This window comes from Cryptomeria japonica, unplaced genomic scaffold, assembly GCF_030272615.1.
Source record: "Cryptomeria japonica unplaced genomic scaffold, Sugi_1.0 HiC_scaffold_34, whole genome shotgun sequence".
Lineage (NCBI taxonomy): Eukaryota > Viridiplantae > Streptophyta > Pinopsida > Cupressales > Cupressaceae > Cryptomeria > Cryptomeria japonica.
The window spans coordinates 147,501-165,000 of record NW_026728856.1 but is presented as its reverse complement, the minus strand read 5'-3'; the positions used below and the strand labels follow the sequence as shown (position 1 = coordinate 165,000).

Below are 17,500 nucleotides of genomic sequence, written 5' to 3'. Positions count from 1 at the left end.
CTATCTTTCAAAACGGAAATTTTAAAATCTCATTTTTTTTTGCCTTTTCTGGAAATTAGTGAAGGCAGCGCATCAAAGGTGCGCACCTCGCTGCCCACCACGGTGCGCAACGCCGGTGGGCACCCGGGAGTGCTTCGAAGTGTGCTCCAAGGTGCTGCGTGCACGTTGTCGGAGCCCGGTTTGCCCCGGGTGCGCACCTCGCGTGCACCTTCGTCGGGGTGGGCACCTTGGCTGGGTTTGCCCCGGCTGCGCTCCGAAGCGGGGTTATTGGAGCGCCGCCTCTTTTTTTGTCGGAGCGTTTGGTGGGGTTTCTCGCATTGGCTCTTCCCAGGCCCGGTTGCCACCCTGGCGCGCACGAAGTCGGAAGTAGGGTTAATTGCCCGGGTGCGCACCTTTGCCAGGGTGGGCACCTTACCTGGGCTGTGCACCAGGGCGGGCTCAAGATGGCACCCGCGTTCCGTTTTTTTCACTATCTTTCAAAACGGAAATTTTAAAATCTCCTCTTTTTTTTGCCTTTTCTGGAAATTAGTGAAGGCAGCGCATCAAAGGTGCGCACCTCGCTGCCCACCTTGGTGTGCTCTGAGGTGCGCACCCGGGAGCGCTACGAAGTGTGCTCCAAGGTGCGGCGTGCACGTTGTCGGAGCCCGGTTTGCCCCGGGTGCGCACCTCGCCTGCACCTTGGCCGGGGTGGGCACCCTGGCTGGGTTTGCCCAGGGTGCGCTCCGAAGCGGGGTTACTGGAGCGCCCCCTCTTTTTTTGTCAGAGCGTTTGGTGGGGTTTCTCGCATTGGCTCTTCCCAGGCCCGGTTGTTGGGTGCGCTCCCACCCTGGCGCGCGCGAAGTTGGAAGTTGGGTTAATTGCCCGGGCGCGCACCTTCGCCAGGGTGGGCACCTTGGTGCGCACACCTTGGCTGGGCTGCGCACCAGGGCGGGCTCAAGATGGCACCAGCATTCCCTTTTTCTCACTATCTTTCAAAACGGAAATTTTAAAATCTCGTTTTTTTTTGCCTTTTATGGAAATTAGTGAAGGCATCGCATCAAAGGTGCGCACCTCGCTGCCCACCTTGGTGTGCTCCGAGGTGCCCACCACGGTGCGCTCCGAGGTGCCCACCACGGTGCGCAACGCCGGTGCGAACCCGGGAGCGCCCCGATGTGTGCTCCAAGGTGCGGCGTGCACGAAGCCGGACCCCGGTTTGCCCCGGGTGCGCACCTCGCGTGCACCTTGGTGCGCACACCTTGGCTGGGTTGCGCGGCCTGGTGGGCACCATGGTGCGCACCAAGGAGCGCTCCGAAGTGTGCTCCAAGGTGCGGCGTGCACGAAGTCCTAGCCCGGTTTGCCCCGGGTGCGCACCTTCGCCGCGGTGGGCACCATGGCGTGCACGAAGTCGGAGCCCGGTTTGCCCCGGGTGCGCACCTCGCGTGCACCTTCGCCGGGGTGGGCACCTCGGCTGGGTTGCGCGCCCTGGTGCGCACCAAGGAGCGCTCCGAAGTGTGCTCCAAGGTGCGGCGTGCACGAAGTCGGAGCCCGGTTTGCCCCGGGTGCGCACCTTCGCCGCGGTGGGCACCCTGGTGCGCACCATGGCGTGCACGAAGTCGGAGCCCGGTTTGCCCCGGGTGCGCACCTCGCGTGCACCTTCGGCGGGGTTGCGCGCCCTGGTGCGCACCAAGGAGCGCTCCGAAGTGTGCTCCAAGGTGCGGCGTGCACGAAGTCGGAGCCCGGTTTGCCCCGGGTGCGCACCTCGCGTGCACCTTCGGCGGGGTTGCGCGCCCTGGTGGGCACCATGGTGCGCACCAAGGAGCGCTCCGAAGTGTGCTCCAAGGTGCGGCGTGCACGAAGTCGGAGCCCGGTTTGCCCCGGGTGCGCACCTCGCGTGCACCTTCGCCGCGGTGGGCACCATGGCGTGCACGAAGTCGGAGCCCGGTTTGCCCCGGGTGCGCACCTCGCGTGCACCTTCGCCGGGGTGGGCACCTCGGCTGGGTTGCGCGCCCTGGTGCGCACCAAGGAGCGCTCCGAAGTGTGCTCCAAGGTGCGGCGTGCACGAAGTCGGAGCCCGGTTTGCCCCGGGTGCGCACCTCGCGTGCACCTTCGCCGCGGTGGGCACCATGGCGTGCACGAAGTCGGAGCCCGGTTTGCCCCGGGTGCGCACCCCGCGTGCACCTTCGCCGGGGTGGGCACCTCGGCTGGGTTGCGCGCCCTGGTGCGCACCAAGGAGCGCTCCGAAGTGTGCTCCAAGGTGCGGCGTGCACGAAGTCGGAGCCCGGTTTGCCCCGGGTGCGCACCTCGCGTGCACCTTCGCCGCGGTGGGCACCTTGGCTGGGTTGGGCACCATTGAGCGCTCCGAAGTGTGCTCCAAGGTGCGCACCATGGCCCTCCAAGGTGCGCAGCATGGCGTGCACGAAGTCGGAGCCCGGTTTGCCCCGGGTGCGCACCTCGCGTGCACCTTCGCCAGGGTGGGCACCTCGGTGCGCACACCTTCTCAATGTTTTCTTGCCTTTTCTGGAAATTGGTGAAGGCAGCGCATCAAAGGTGCGCACCTCGGTGTGCTCCGAGGTGCGAACCCGAGAGCGCTCCGAGGTGCCCACGAAGTCGAAAGTCGGGTTAATTGCATTGTTTTCCCCGGGTGCGCTCCGAGGTGCGCAACATCGGTGCGCACCAAGGAGGGCTCCGAAGTGTGCTCCAAGGTGCGCACGATTCGGAGCTCGGTTTGCCCGGGGTGCGCACACCTTGGCTGGGTTGCGCACCCTTTGTGCGCTCCAAGGTGCGCACGAAGTCGGAGCTCGGTTTGCCCCGGGTGCGCACCTTCGCCAGGGTGCGCACCTTGATGCGCACGCCTTGGCTGGGCTGCGCACCTTGGTGGGCGCCATGGTGCGCACCTTTCGTGCGCTCCAAGGTGCGCACGAAGTCGGAGCTCGGTTTGCCCCGGGTGCGCACCTTGGTGGGCGCCATGGTGCACTCCGAGGTGCCCAAGATTGGTGCGCACCAAGGAGCGCTCCGAAGTGCGCTCCAAGGTGCGCAGGTGCGCGCGAAGTCGAAAGTTGGGTTAATTGTCCGGTTTGCCTCGGGTGCGCACCTTGCGTGCACCTTCGCCAGGGTGGGCGCCTTGGTGCGCACACCTTGGCTGGGCTGCGCACCCGGGCGCGCACACCTTGGCACCCGCGTTTCCTTCATTTTAAATTTTTTTTTTTTACAATCTCTCAAGTGGGAAATTCTATAATCTCAACTTTTTTTGCCTTTTCAGGAAACTTTTGAATGGAGCGCATCATTGGTGCGCTCCGAAGTGTGCTCCAAGGTGCGCACCTCTGGTGTGCTCCAAAGCTCTCTCCAGCTGCGTGCACCTGCCCCGGCCGCGCACCCGGCCCCGCCCAGCTTCGCTCACCTGTCCCGGGCGTCTGGTGCGGAACCTTAGAGTAAGAAACATCACCGTGCACCTTGGCCAACGTGCGCGACTCGACCGAGCGCGCACTGGCCGAGGTGCACACCGATTTCACCTGGGTGCGCGCGCAGCACCTCGGGCGCACCGGGGTGCGCGCACAACGCCCGGGTTGCACCGTGGCCTGTGTGCTCGGGGCGCCTCGGGTGCGCGCTCGGTGTCGCCCCCGCGCGCGCGGTAGTGCGGGCAGCGCACCCCGGCCCGGCCCGGCCCCGACGAGAACGCAAACGGGCAAAAGGTTTATTCAAATAGCATTGCGACGCCCGGCGAAAAACTAAAAAAGGGTGCAACACCGGGACTTCCCGGGAGGTCACCCATCCCAGTACTACTCCGGCCCAAGCGCGCTTAACTGCGGAGTTCTGATGGGATCCGGTGCACTAACGCTGGTATGATCGCACCCGTTATGAGCTTGTCGCAGTGTGTACTTAGCAAACCGCGACCCACGTGCGAATCCACCCCGGCCACCCACCCCCGTCGAGGTGCACACCCTCCCTCGCGAAGTGCGCCCCGTTCGCCAAGTGTGAGCCCTGCCCGGGTGCGCGCACCTTGCTAGGGCGTCGGGTGTGCACCCGGCCCGGCCTACGTGCGTGCACCTGGACGGGGCGTCGTGTGCGTGCAGTGTCCCGTCTGCAACGCGGTGCCCACACACCACCTCGGGCGCAACGACCTGCGCTCACATGTGGGCCGAGTGCACCTTGGTGCATGTTCGGGGCGCCTCGGGTGCACGCTCGATCTTGCCCCGGTGCACCAAGGCGCTCGGTTTGCCCCGGGTGCGCACTTGGTGCAAGGTGGGCACCCAAAATAGGGATCAAGCACCAAAACACAAGTTTCGGGATGCAAAATGGGACCCAAGGACCACAAATGCGTTCCAAGACCCATGATGGGTCCACGAGAACAAAAATGTGTTCCGAGACTTAATAAACAAATATTGGGTTTTAGGAGAAGAAACATGCTCTGATGCCCAAAACGAGAATCGACCCCGAAAAGGCCACAGGCCAAAAGTGGGATGCGAGACAAAAAAAAATGGGACCCGAGGACCAAAATTGGGTTCCCAGGTCGAAGACAGGGCAACCGGACAAGAAACGACCTCTAAGGCTCGAAATGAGTCCCGACGACTAAAACTTGACAAGAAGCACCCATCAGGCACCCAACTCGACACCCATGGGATGCCGACCCACCCGGGCTTCCACCTAGCACACCTTGGCACCCACCCACCCTCGCACCCAACCTCGCACCCAACTTAGCACCTTTGAACCCACATTGGCACTCACCCTGACCCTGGCACCTTGGAACCCACATTGGCACTCACCTTGACCCTGGCACCCACCTTTGCACTCACCTTGGGACCCACCCTGGCTCCCACCTCGGCACCCACCCAGACACCCACCTTGGTTCCTTGGCACCCACCTTGGATCCTTGGCACCCACCCCGACACCCACCTTGGCACGCAACTTGGCTACTTGCCACCCACCTTGGCTCCTTGACGCCCACCCCGACAACCACCCCGTGACCTACCCTGGCTAGGGTTGGTGCACACCCACCCTGGTGCCCACCTTGGCACCCACCCCATGACCCACCTTGGCACGCACCTTAGTACCCACCCCGTTACCCACCCTAGGACCCACCCCGTGACCCACCTTGGCCAGGGTGGGTGCACCCACCCTGGTGCCCACCTTGGCACCCACCCATCCTAGCACCCAGCCTGTGACCGGGCTTGGAACCCAACCTTGCACCCGTCTTGGCCAGTGTGGGTGCGCACCCATCCTGGCACCCACGTTGTGACACACCCTTTAACCCACGCACCCTAGCAGCCACGTTGGCACCCACCTTGGAACACAACCTAGCAACTTGGCACCCACCCCGTGACCCACCTTGGCATCCACCATAGCAGTCGCCCACTTGGCACCCACCTTGGAACCCAAGTTGGCACCCACCTCGGCACCCACCTTGACACTTGTGGACCCACCTTGCCACTCACCCTAGCATCGACCCATCCTAGCACCCACCCTGGCACCTTTGCACCCTAGCACTCACCCATCCTAGCACCTAACCTGTGACCCACCTTGACACTCACCCTCGCACCCACCTTGGAACCCAACCTAGCACCCACCCACCCTGACACCAACCCTAGCACCTACCCACCCTTGCACCCACCCTGTGACCCATCTTGGCACCCACCCATCCTACCACTCAACCTATCACCCACCTTCTCACCCACCTTGGCATCCACCTTAGCACCCACCCACACTGGCACCTTGGCACCCACCTCGGGCAAGGTGGGTGCACACCCACCCTGACACCCAATTTAGAACCAACCGAGCATGTTACCCACCTTGGCACCCACATTGCAGCCCACCCTAGTACCCACCCTATGACCCACATTGGCATCCACACCCTAGCACCCAGGCACCTCGACACCCGCCTTGACACGCACCCTAGCACTAAACCTGTGACCCACCTTGGAACTCACCCTAGAACCCACCCACCCTGTGAACCACCTTGGCATCCACCTTAGCACCCACCCACCTTGGCACCCACTCTAGCACTCACCCATCCTAACACCCAACTTGTTACCCACCTTGGCACCCGCCCTCGCGTCCACCTTGAAACCCACCCTAGCACCCACCCACGCAGGAGCCCACCTTGGCACCCAACCTAACACCCACGCATCCTGGCACCCAACTTGTGACCCACCTTGGAACCCACCCTAGTACCCACCTTTGAACCCACTATATCACCAACCCACCTTGGCACCCACCCTATGACCCTCTTTGGAATCCACCCTAGCACGCACCCACCCTGGCACCCACCATGGAGCGCACCCTAGCACCCACCCACCTCGGCACGCACCTCAACACCCACCTTGGTGTGCGCACTGCGCCAACCTCTCAAAGACCCTATGTGGTGCGCTCCAAAGTGTACACCTTTGGTGCGCTCCAAGGTGCGCACCTTTGGTGCACACCGAGGTGCACACCAAAGTGTGCACCGAGGTGAGCACCAAAGTGCACTCCAAGGTGCACACCAAGGCGTGCACCTTTGGTGCGGTCAATGCAAACGAATTCGGAAGTTGGGGTCGATGTCCTAATCGCTGCTGCAGACTACACGTATGAGAATCGGACAAATAGCTTTATATAGGGGAGGTGTTGCGTTTGATGGGTCGACTCCCCTGGTTGTGTGCACTGCACCAACTTCAAAGACCCTGTCTTGTTTAAGAAGTCAAAAGTTGGGGTGGATGTCCTAATCATTGCTGCAGTCTACGCATGTATGAGAATCAGACAAATAGCTTATATAGGGGAGGTGTTGCATTCGGTGGGTTGACTCCCCTGGTTGTGCGCACTGCGCCAACCTCAAAGACCCCGCATAGCAGAAGAAGTCGGAAGTCGGATTTTGGTGAGCACCAAGGCGTGCACCTTTGGTGCGGTCAACGCAGACGAATTCAGAAGTTGGGGTGGATGTCCTAATCGTTGTTGCAGGCTACACATGTATGAGAATCAGACAAATAGCTTATATAGGGGAGGTGTTGGGTTTGATGGGTCAACTCCCTTGGTTGTGCGCATTACGCCAACCTCAAAGACCTTGTTTTCGTTAAGAAGTCAAAAGTTGGGGTCAATGTCCTAATGGCTCCTGTAGGCTACACATGTATGAGAATCGGACAAATAGCTTATATAGGGGAGGTGTTGGGTTTGATGGGTCGACTCCCCTGGTTGTGCGCATTACGTCAACCTCAAAGACCTTGTTTTCGTTAAGAAGTCAAAAGTTGGGGTCGATGTCCTAATTGCTCCTGTAGACTACACATGTATGAGAATCAGACAAATAGCTTATATAGGGGAGGTGTTGGGTTTGATGGGTTGACTCCCCTAGTTGTTCGCATTACACCAACCTCAAAGACCTTGTTTTCGTTTAGAAGCCGAAAGTTGGGGTCGATGTCCTAATTGCTCCTGCAGGCTACGCATGTATGAGAATCAGACAAATAGCTTATATAGGGGAGGTGTTGGGTTTGATGGGTCGACTCCCCTGGTTGTGCGCATTGCGCCAACCTCAAAGACCCTGCATTGCGGATGAAGTCGAAAGTCAGAGTTTGGTGTGCTACAAGGTGTGGTCGAAGGTGCTCACCTAGGTGTGCACCTTTGGAGCGCAGGAAAAGTGCCCTCCAAAAGTGCGCACCTTTGGAGTGCACAAAAGTGCCCTCCAAAAGTGCGCACCTTTGGAGCGCACAAAAGTGCCCTCCAAAAAGTGCCCTCCAAAAGTGCGCACCTTTGGAGCGCACAAAAGTGCCCTCCAAAAAGTGCCCTCCAAAAGTGCGCACCTTTGGAGTGCAGAAAAGTGCCCTCCAAAAAGTGCCCTCCAAAAGTGTGCACCTTTGGAGTGCACAAAAGTGCCCTCCAAAAGTGCGCACCTTTGGAGCGCAGAAAAGTGCCCTCCAAAAAGTGCCCTCCAAAAGTGCGCACCTTTGGAGCGCAGAAAAGTGCCCTCCAAAAAGTGCCCTCCAAAAGTGCGCACCTTTGGAGCGCAGAAAAGTGCCCTCCAAAAAGTGCCCTCCAAAAGTGCGCACCTTTGGAGCGCAGAAAAGTGCCCTCCAAAAAGTGCCCTCCAAAAGTGCGCACCTTTGGAGCGCACAAAAGTGCCCTCCAAAAAGTGCCCTCCAAAAGTGCGCACCTTTGGAGCGCACAAAAGTGCCCTCCAAAAGTGCGCACCTTTGGAGCGCACAAAAGTGCCCTCCAAAAGTGCGCACTTTTGGTGCGCACCAAGGCGCTGGTTCGGTCGTTGCAGGCGAGTTCGGAAGTTGGGGTCGATGTCCTGAGCGGAGGTGCAAACTACACAGGTGTCGGAATCGGACAAATAGCTTATATAGGGGAGGTGTATGCTTCGATGGGTCGACTCCCCAGGTTGAGCGCACCGCGCCAACCTCAAAGACCCTACGGTATGGATGAAGTCGGAAGTTGGGTCCGATGACCGATTCGATTAGTAGGTATGCTCATGAGGTCGGAATTTGGGTCCGATGACCTGCCATGTGCAGGAAGGCGAATGTTGGCACTGTGCGTTGCAAGGTGCACACCAAGGTGCTGGTGCGGTCTTTTTAGTCGAGTTCGGAAGTTGGGGTCGATGTCCTGATCGGCAGGTGCAAGCTACACAGGTGTGGGAATCGGACAAATAGCTTATATAGGGGAGGTGTATGCTTCGTTGGGTCGACTCCCCGGGTTGAGCGCACCGCGCCAACCTCAAAGACCCTCTACGGTATGGATGAAGTCGGAAGTTGGGTCCCGATGACCGATTCGATATGTAGGCATACTCGCGAGGTCGGAATTTGGGTCCGATGACCTGCCATGTGCAGGAAGGCGAATGTTGGCACAGTGCGTTGCAAGGTGCGCACCAAGGCGCGGGTTCGGTCGTTGCAGGCGAGTTCGGAAGTTGGGGTCGATGTCCTGATCGGAGGTGCAAACTACACAGGTGTGGGAATCGACAAATAGCTTATATAGGGGAGGTGTATGCTTCGTTGGGTCGACTCCCCGGGTTGAGCGCACCGCGCCAACCTCAAAGACCCTACGGTATGGATGAAGTCGGAAGTTGTGTCCGATGACCGATTCGATATGTAGGCATACTCGCGAGGTCGGAATTTGGGTCCGATGACCTGCCATGTGCAGGAAGGCGAATGTTGGGACTGTGCGTCGCAAGGTGCGCACCAAGGCGCTGGTGCCGTCGTTGCAGTCGAGTTCGGAAGTTGGGGTCGATGTCCTGGTCAGAGGTGCAAACTACACAGGTGTGGGAATCGGACAAATAGCTTATATAGGGGAGGTGTATGCTTCGATGGGTCGACTCCCCGGGTTGAGCGCACCGCGCCAACCTCAAAGACCCTACAGTATGGATGAAGTCGGAAGTTGGGTCCGATGACCGATTCGATACGTAGCATATTGGCGAGGTTCTGAATTTGTGTCCGATGACCTGCCATGCGCAGGAAGGCGGAATTTGGGTCCGATGACCGAGTTGATGGCGTGCCATGCGCAGAAAGGCGGATTTGGGTCCGATGACCGAGTTGATGTTGATGGCCCGCCATGCACAGGAAGGCGGAATTTGGGTCCGATGACCGATTTGAAGGCGTGCCATGCGCAGAAAGGCGGAGTTTGGGTCCGATGACCGAGTTGATATTGATGGCCCGCCATGCGCAGGAAGGCGGAATTTGGGTCCGATGACCTGACATACGCATGGAGTCCGACTCGGGGGCCGATGTTCGATTCGATGACTTGCATTGTGGGTAAAGTCGGAAGTTGTGGTCTTTGACCCGATTCGATGACCAGACTTCGGCTGCTTGAGAATCGGACAAATAACTTATATAGGGGAGGTAGTGTTCTCGAGCATCCTCCCCCCGTGCCCGTTTATGTCGATTGATGCTGGTGCTCGACTGGTTGGAGCGCTCGGATGCAAAAATCTTGCACCAGGATTTATCGATTGTGATGGACACGGCAAGTCTCCTGATTGCTATGCAGGAGCTCATCGTGAATCTCTATGCGGCCTTGGTATGGACTCGACCTGCGGAATGGTTCGGCAATGGTAGTCGCTGCAACACGTCCTTGCAATGGCCACAGAGGTGATTCGACTAGAGCTCCAGTCTAGCTTTTGGGTTGCTTGGCGGACTGGTATAGCCGCGATCGAGTTCCGGCCATGAACGTTTTAGATAGCTCTTGGGCTTTCTGGGACGGAAGTCGGAAGTTTGGGCTGTTGTCCGATTTGATGACCATTCTTCGGATGTGTGAGAATCGGACAAATAACTTATATAGGGGACTGTGTTGTCTCACGACAGCCCCCTCCGTGCCCCTCTATCTCGACCGATGTTGGTGCTTGAAAGGGTTGGATCGCTCGGATTTATAAACGTGCACCACCATTTGTCGAGTGTGAGGGACGCGGCAGGTCTCCTAAATGCTATACGGGCGCTCTCTGAGAATCTCTATCCGGCCTCGACACAGACTAGTCTTGCTGAATGGTTTGGCACTGGTAGTCGATCCAACACGTCGTTGTTGTGGCCGCCTAGGCGATTCGATTCGAGCCCCCGTCTAGCTTTTGGGTTGCTTGGCGGATTTTGCCCTATCCGCAAGTGAGCTCGGTCCCTAAACGTTCGAGAAACCCGATTGCTATGCGCCGACTCTCTTTCTTGCGAGCCTCCATCTAGCTTTTGGGTCTCTACGGAACGGAAGTCGGAATCTGGGACCGTTGTTTGATTCGACGAGGCAGACTACGGTTGTGCGAGAATCGGACAAATAACTTATATAGGGGAGGTGTTGACTGGAGCATTCTCCCCGTGCCCCTCTAACTCGACCAATGCTGGCGCTCGAACGGTGGTAGCGCTCGGATTTTCGTTGAGCGCCAGCATTGGTCGATTTAGAGGGGCATGCGAGATTCCCGAATGCTATGCGAGGGCTCTAACGGAAATGTCTATGGTTTCGGTATGGATGCAATTGCGAGTGGTTCGGCAAAGGTAGTCGTTCGATGCGTCCATGTCGTGGCCAAATCGATAATTCGATTTGAGCCCTCGTATAGCATTTGGGTCTCTCGATGTGATTCCGCATTCCAGTCCCTTTGGGCACTGCTTGAGCCGCATCCCAGGGGGTTCCCTTCCCAATAATCTGCCTCGCAACCCGATTGCTATGCGGTGAGGCTCCTCGGCCGCCGTCGGAACTATCTGGTGTATCAGACGCATCGCGGGATAAGGGGTTGGCAACGGTAGTCGCCCAAGCGCGTCCGATGCTTGGACCATTCCGAGGCGGCCCTGAAGCCTCTTCCGTCTAGCCGTTGGGTCCTTCTCGCCGCATCCCTTGCCTCGCACCCCGATTGCTATGCGGTGAGGCTCCTCGCCGCCTTGGAACTATCTGTGTATCAGACGCATCGCGGGATAAGGGGTTGTCACTGGTAGTCGCCCCAGCGCGTCCGATGCTTGGACCATTCCGAGGCGGCCCTGAAGCCTCTTCCGTCTAGCCGTTGGGTCCTTCTCGCCGCATCCCTCGACTCGCACCCCGATTGCTATGCGGTGAGGCTCCTCGGCCGCCTTGGAACTATCTGTGTATCGGACGCGTCGCGGAGATAAGGGGTTGTCACTGGTAGTCGCCCCAAGCGCGTCCGATGCTTGGACCATTCCGAGGCGGCCCTGAAGCCTCTTCCGTCTAGCCGTTGGTCCTTCTCGCCGCATCCCTCGCCTCGCACCCCGATTGCTATGCGGTGAGGCTCCTCGGCCGCCTTGGAACTATCTGTGTATCGGACGCGTCGCGGGATAAGGGGTTGTCACTGGTAGTCGCCCCAAGCGCGTGCGATGCATGGACCATTCCCAGGCGGCCCTGAAGCCTCTTCCGTCTAGCCGTTGGGTCCTTCTCGCCGCATCCCTCGCCTCGCACCCGATTGCTATGCGGTGAGGCTCCTCGGCCGCCTTGGAACTATCTGTGTATCGGACGCGTCGCGGGATAAGGGGTTGTCACTGGTAGTCGCCCCAAGCGCGTCCGATGCTTGGACCATTCCGAGGCGGCCCTGAAGCCTCTTCCGTCTAGCCGTTGGGTCTTCTCGCCGCATCCCTCGCCTCGCACCCCGATTGCTATGCGGTGAGGCTCCTCGGCCGCCTTGGAACTATCTGTGTATCGACGCGTCGCGGGATAAGGGGTTGTCACTGGTAGTCGCCCAAGCGCGTCCGATGCTTGGACCATTCCGAGGCGGCCCTGAAGCCTCTTCCGTCTAGCCGTTGGGTCCTTCTCGCCGCATCCCTCGCCTCGCACCCCGATTGCTATGCGGTGAGGCTCCTCGGCCCGCCTTGGAACTATCTGTGTATCGGACGCGTCGCGGGATAAGGGGTTGTCACTGGTAGTCGCCCCAAGCGCGTCCGATGCTTGGACCATTCCGAGGCGGCCCTGAAGCCTCTTCCGTCTAGCCGTTGGGTCCTTCTCGCCGCATCCCTCGCCTCGCACCCCGATTGCTATGCGGTGAGGCTCCTCGGCCGCCTTGGAACTATCTGTGTATCGGACGCATCGCGGGATAAGGGGTTGTCACTGGTAGTCGCCCCAAGCGCGTCCGATGCTTGGACCATTCCGAGGCGGCCCTGAAGCCTCTTCCGTCTAGCCGTTGGGTCCTTCTCGCCGCATCCCTCGCCTCGCACCCCGATTGCTATGCGGTGAGGCTCCTCGGCCGCCTTGGAACTATCTGTGTATCGGACGCGTCGCGGGATAAGGGGTTGTCACTGGTAGTCGCCCCAAGCGCGTCCGATGCTTGGACCATTCCCAGGCGGCCCTGAAGCCTCTTCCGTCTAGCCGTTGGGTCCTTCTCGCCCGCATCCTCGCCTCGCACCCCGATTGCTATGCGGTGAGGCTCCTCGGCCCGCCTTGGAACTATCTGTGTATCGGACGCGTCGCGGGATAAGGGGTTGTCACTGGTAGTCGCCCCAAGCGCGTCCGATGCTTGGACCATTCCGAGGCGGACCTGAAGCCTCTTCCGTCTAGCCGTTGGGTCCTTCTCGCCGCATCCCTCGCCTCGCACCCCGATTGCTATGCGGTGAGGCTCCTCGGCCGCCTTGGAACTATCTGTGTATCGGACGCGTCGCGGGATAAGGGGTTGTCACTGGTAGTCGCCCCAAGCGCGTCCGATGCTTGGACCATTCCGAGGCGGCCCTGAAGCCTCTTCCGTCTAGCCGTTGGGTCCTTCTTGCCGCATCCCTCGCCTCGCACCCCGATTGCTATGCGGTGAGGCTCCTCGGCCGCCTTGGAACTATCTGTGTATCGGACGCGTCGCGGGATAAGGGGTTGTCACTGGTAGTCGCCCCAAGCGCGTCCGATGCTTGGACCATTCCGAGGCGGCCCTGAAGCCTCTTCCGTCTAGCCGTTGGGTCCTTCTCGCCGCATCCCTCGCCTCGCACCCCGATTGCTATGCGGTGAGGCTCCTCGGCCGCCTTGGAACTATCTGTGTATCGGACGCATCGCGGGATAAGGGGTTGTCACTGGTAGTCGCCCCAAGCGCGTCGATGCTTGGACCATTCCGAGGGCGGCCCCTGAAGCCTCTTCCGTCTAGCCGTTGGGTCCTTCTCGCCGCATCCCTCGCCTCGCACCCCGATTGCTATGCGGTGAGGCTCCTCGGCCGCCTTGGAACTATCTGTGTATCGGACGCGTCGCGGGATAAGGGGTTGTCACTGGTAGTCGCCCCAAGCGCGTCCGATGCTTGGACCATTCCGAGGCGGACCTGAAGCCTCTTCCGTCTAGCCGTTGGGTCCTTCTCGCCGCATCCCTCGCCTCGCACCCCGATTGCTATGCGGTGAGGCTCCTCGGCCGCCTTGGAACTATCTGTGTATCGGACGCGTCGCGGGATAAGGGGTTGTCACTGGTAGTCGCCCCAAGCGCGTCCGATGCTTGGACCATTCCGAGGCGGCCCTGAAGCCTCTTCCGTCTAGCCGTTGGGTCCTTCTCGCCGCATCCCTCGCCTCGCACCCCGATTGCTATGCGGTGAGGCTCTCGGCCGCCTTGGAACTATCTGTGTATCGGACGCGTCGCGGGATAAGGGGTTGTCACTGGTAGTCGCCCAAGCGCGTCCGATGCTTGGACCATTCCGAGGCGGACCTGAAGCCTCTCCCTCTAGCCGTTGGGGCTTTCTCGCCGCATCCCTCGCCTCGCACCCCGATTGCTATTCGGTGAGGCTCCTCGGCCGCCTTGGAACTATCTGTGTATCGGACGCATCGCGGGATTAAGGGGTTGGCAGTGGTAGTCGCCCCAAGCGCGTCCGATGCTTGGACCATTCCGAGGCGGCCCTGCAGCCTCTTCCGTCTAGCCGTTGGGGCCATCTCGCTGCATCCCCCACCTCGCACCACGATTGCTATGCGGTGAGGCTCCTTGGCCGCCTCGGAACTATCTGTGTATCGGACGCATCGCGGATAAGGGGTTGTCACTGGTAGTCGCCCCAAGCGCGTCCGATGCTTGGACTATTCCGAGGCGGCCCTGCAGCCTCTTCCGTCTAGCGTTGGGGCCATCTCGCCGCATCCCCCAGCTCCTCGGCCGCCTCGGAACTATCTGTGTATCGGACGCATCGCGGGATAAGGGGTTGGCAGTGGTAGTCGCCCCAAGCGCGTTCGATGCTTGGACTATTCCGAGGCGGCCCCGCAGCCTCTTCCGTCTACCCTTTGGGGCCATCTCGCCGCATCCCTCGCCTCGCACCCCGATTGCTATGCGGTGAGGCTCCTCGGCCGCCTGGGAACTATCTTCGTATCGGATGCATCGCGGGATAAGGGGTTGTCACTGGTAGTCGCCCCAAGCGCGTCCGATGCTTGGACTATTCCGAGGCGGCCCTGTGGCCTCTTCCGTCTAGCCGTTGGGGCCATCTCGCCGCATCCCTCACCTCGCACCCCCATTGCTATGCGGTGAGGCTCCTCGGCCGCCTTGGAACTGTCTTCGTATCGGAAGCATCGCGGGATAAGGGGTTGTCACTGGTAGTCGCCCCAAGCGCGTCCGATGCTTGGACTATTCCGAGGCGGCCCTGCAGCCTCTTCCGTCTAGCCGTTGGGGCCATCTCGCCGCATCCCCCACCTCGCACCCGGATTGCTATGCGGTGAGGCTCCTCGGCCGCCTTGGAACTATCTTCGTATCGGACGCATCGCGGGATAAGGGGTTGTCACTGGTAGTCGCCCCAAGCGCGTCCGATGCTTGGACTATTCCGACGCGGCCCTGTGGCCTCTTCCGTCTAGCCGTTGGGGCCATCTCGCCGCATCCCCCACCTCGCACCCCGATTGCTATGCGGTGAGGCTCCTCGGCCGCCTTGGAACCATCTTCGTATCGGACGCATCGCGGGATGAGGGGTTGTCACTGGTAGTCGCCCCAAGCGCGTCCGATGCTTGGACCATTCCGAGGCGGCCCTGAAGCCTCTTCCGTCTAGCCGTTGGGGCCTTCCCCGCCCCATCCCTCGCCTCGCACCCCCGATTGCTATGCGGTGAGGCTCCTCGGCCGCCTTGGAACCATCTGTGTATCGGACGCATCGCGGGATAAGGGGTTGGCACTGGTAGTCGCCCCAAGCGCGTCCGATGCTTGGAGCATTCCGAGGTGGCCCTGAAGCCTCTTCCGTCTAGCCGTTGGGGCCTTCCCGCCCCATCCCTCGCCTCGCACCCCGATTGATATGCGGTGAGGCTCCTCGGCCGCCTTGGAACTATCTGTGTATCGGACGCATCGCGGGATAAGGGGTTGGCACTGGTAGTCGTCCCAATCGCGTCCGATGCTTGGACCATTCCGAGGCGGCCCTGCAGCCTCTTCGTTTAGCCGTCGGGGCCTTCCCGCCGCATCCCTCGCCTCGCATCCCGATTCCTATGCGGTGAGTCTTCTCGGCCGCCGCGGAACTATACCTGTTATTGCTACTGCATCCTTCGGCTGGTAACCTCCTCTGCCGCCTTGGAACGTTCTCTTTGTCGGACGCGTCGCGGGATAAGGGGTTGGCACTGGTAGTCGCCCCAAGCGCGCCCGATGCATAGACCGCTCCGAGTTGACCTTGCTTTCAGCCTCTCACATGCATAGACCTCTCTGAGTCGACCCTGCAGCCTCTCACGTTTAGCCTTTGGAATCTCGCCTCACAACATGATTGCTATCCTTGATGCATCCCTTGCCTCGAGCCCTGATTGCTTTCTTGGCTGCATCCCTCCTCTCCTCACAGCCCGGTTGTCATCACTGCTTCATCCGTCGCTTCATGCATTCTGGCTGCTGGGCCCTTCCCACCGCACACCTCGATTGCTATCTCTTCTGCATCACACACCCCGATTGCTATCTCTGCTACATCCCTCGGCTCTCACTTCTGCATCCTTCGCCTCCCACCTCGATTGCTATCAATGCTGCATCCGTAACCTCACACCCCGATTGCTATGCGGGGAGGCTCCTTGGCCGCCTTGGAAATTTCTGTGTGTCGGACGCACCGCGGGATAAGGGGTTGGCACTGGTAGTCGCCCCAAGTGCGCCCGATTCTTAGACCGCTTCGAGGTGACCTCGTAGCCTCTTTCGTCCAGGCTTCCTGCCTTCAACGCCCTTTTTACACCTCGATTGCTATGCGCGGGCTCGTTGGCGTCTATCACCTCTCTGCGAAGAGTGGCACGATGATTGTTGGGGTAAATCGTAGCAGTCCGATCTCTGGCCTTGGGCCATTGTGAGGGCTGATCGATTTCCTGTGCGCATCTCGTGTTCGCCCAGTAACAGACTCGACGACTTGTAATCGGTCTTGTTCCCGATTGTTCCTGGAGGTAGTCTTCGGAACTCTTGGATTTGACCTGTCACTCGAACTGTCCTCTTCCGAGGATGCTTGTGTGTGTGTGCTTGTGCCATTTCCTTGGCGGTATTAACGAGATATTAAAGAGCGGAGTGAGCGCCTCGCCCAGCTATGTTTGGGGCTCTCACTCCCTTACCCGGTGTGCGACCGCTTTGCACGTAGGTTGCGGAGCATCGCGACTCTTTCGATGTTTGGCGGTTGTCTTCCGGTGATGCGTTGGTCCCGAAGTGCACGTTACTAGCATTTCTGCCATTGTTCTCGATCTTTGGCACGTTCCTTCGTTGCAATTGGATATATATCTCCGTTTATACGCGCAGGCTTCTCCCGCCTATTCAGCGCTGTCCCACTCTCAGCACTCTCGTGGTCTCCTTGGCTTCTCTCTCCCGTGAGCGAGCTCTCTTCTCGAGTCTTTTCCATGTCCCATGGAGGTTGCCTTGCGAAATTCGGGCACACAAACGTGACCGGATAAGAGCGGAATTGCCTATGAGGAGAAGCTCACCTTAGGGAGCAGCAATGCCGAGTGTTTCGACAGAGGGTAGAGGGGGCGTTGTTTGGGCGGTTGCACAAAAGAGTGCTACGGTTGCACTGAAGGTTGCTTCTTCGTCTCCGACGAACTCTTCGAGGCAAAAAAGCTTGTATACGGGGTCGAGGTGGGACTGTTCGTGCGAGTTGCGCCACCAAAAGTGCGTAGGGGGGCATATACCTGGGAAATGGATGTCTCTGAGTGGCCTTACTCGGTCGCTGTGCACGGTGCATTCTCTAACGGCAGGACTGTCGCGAGCATGTGCGGTTCGGATGTTTTCGGGTAAAGGGTTCCGTACG

General features: G+C 59.8%; 1 non-coding gene across 1 annotated transcript; it reads right to left on the bottom strand.

The window, feature by feature from the left end:
- Positions 1-3,711: 3,711 nt before the first annotated feature.
- On the bottom strand, positions 3,712-3,830 carry LOC131861990 (5S ribosomal RNA). Its single transcript, XR_009361019.1, has one exon. It is a non-coding gene; the product is annotated as a 5S ribosomal RNA (ribosomal RNA).
- Positions 3,831-17,500: the final 13,670 nt, after the last annotated feature.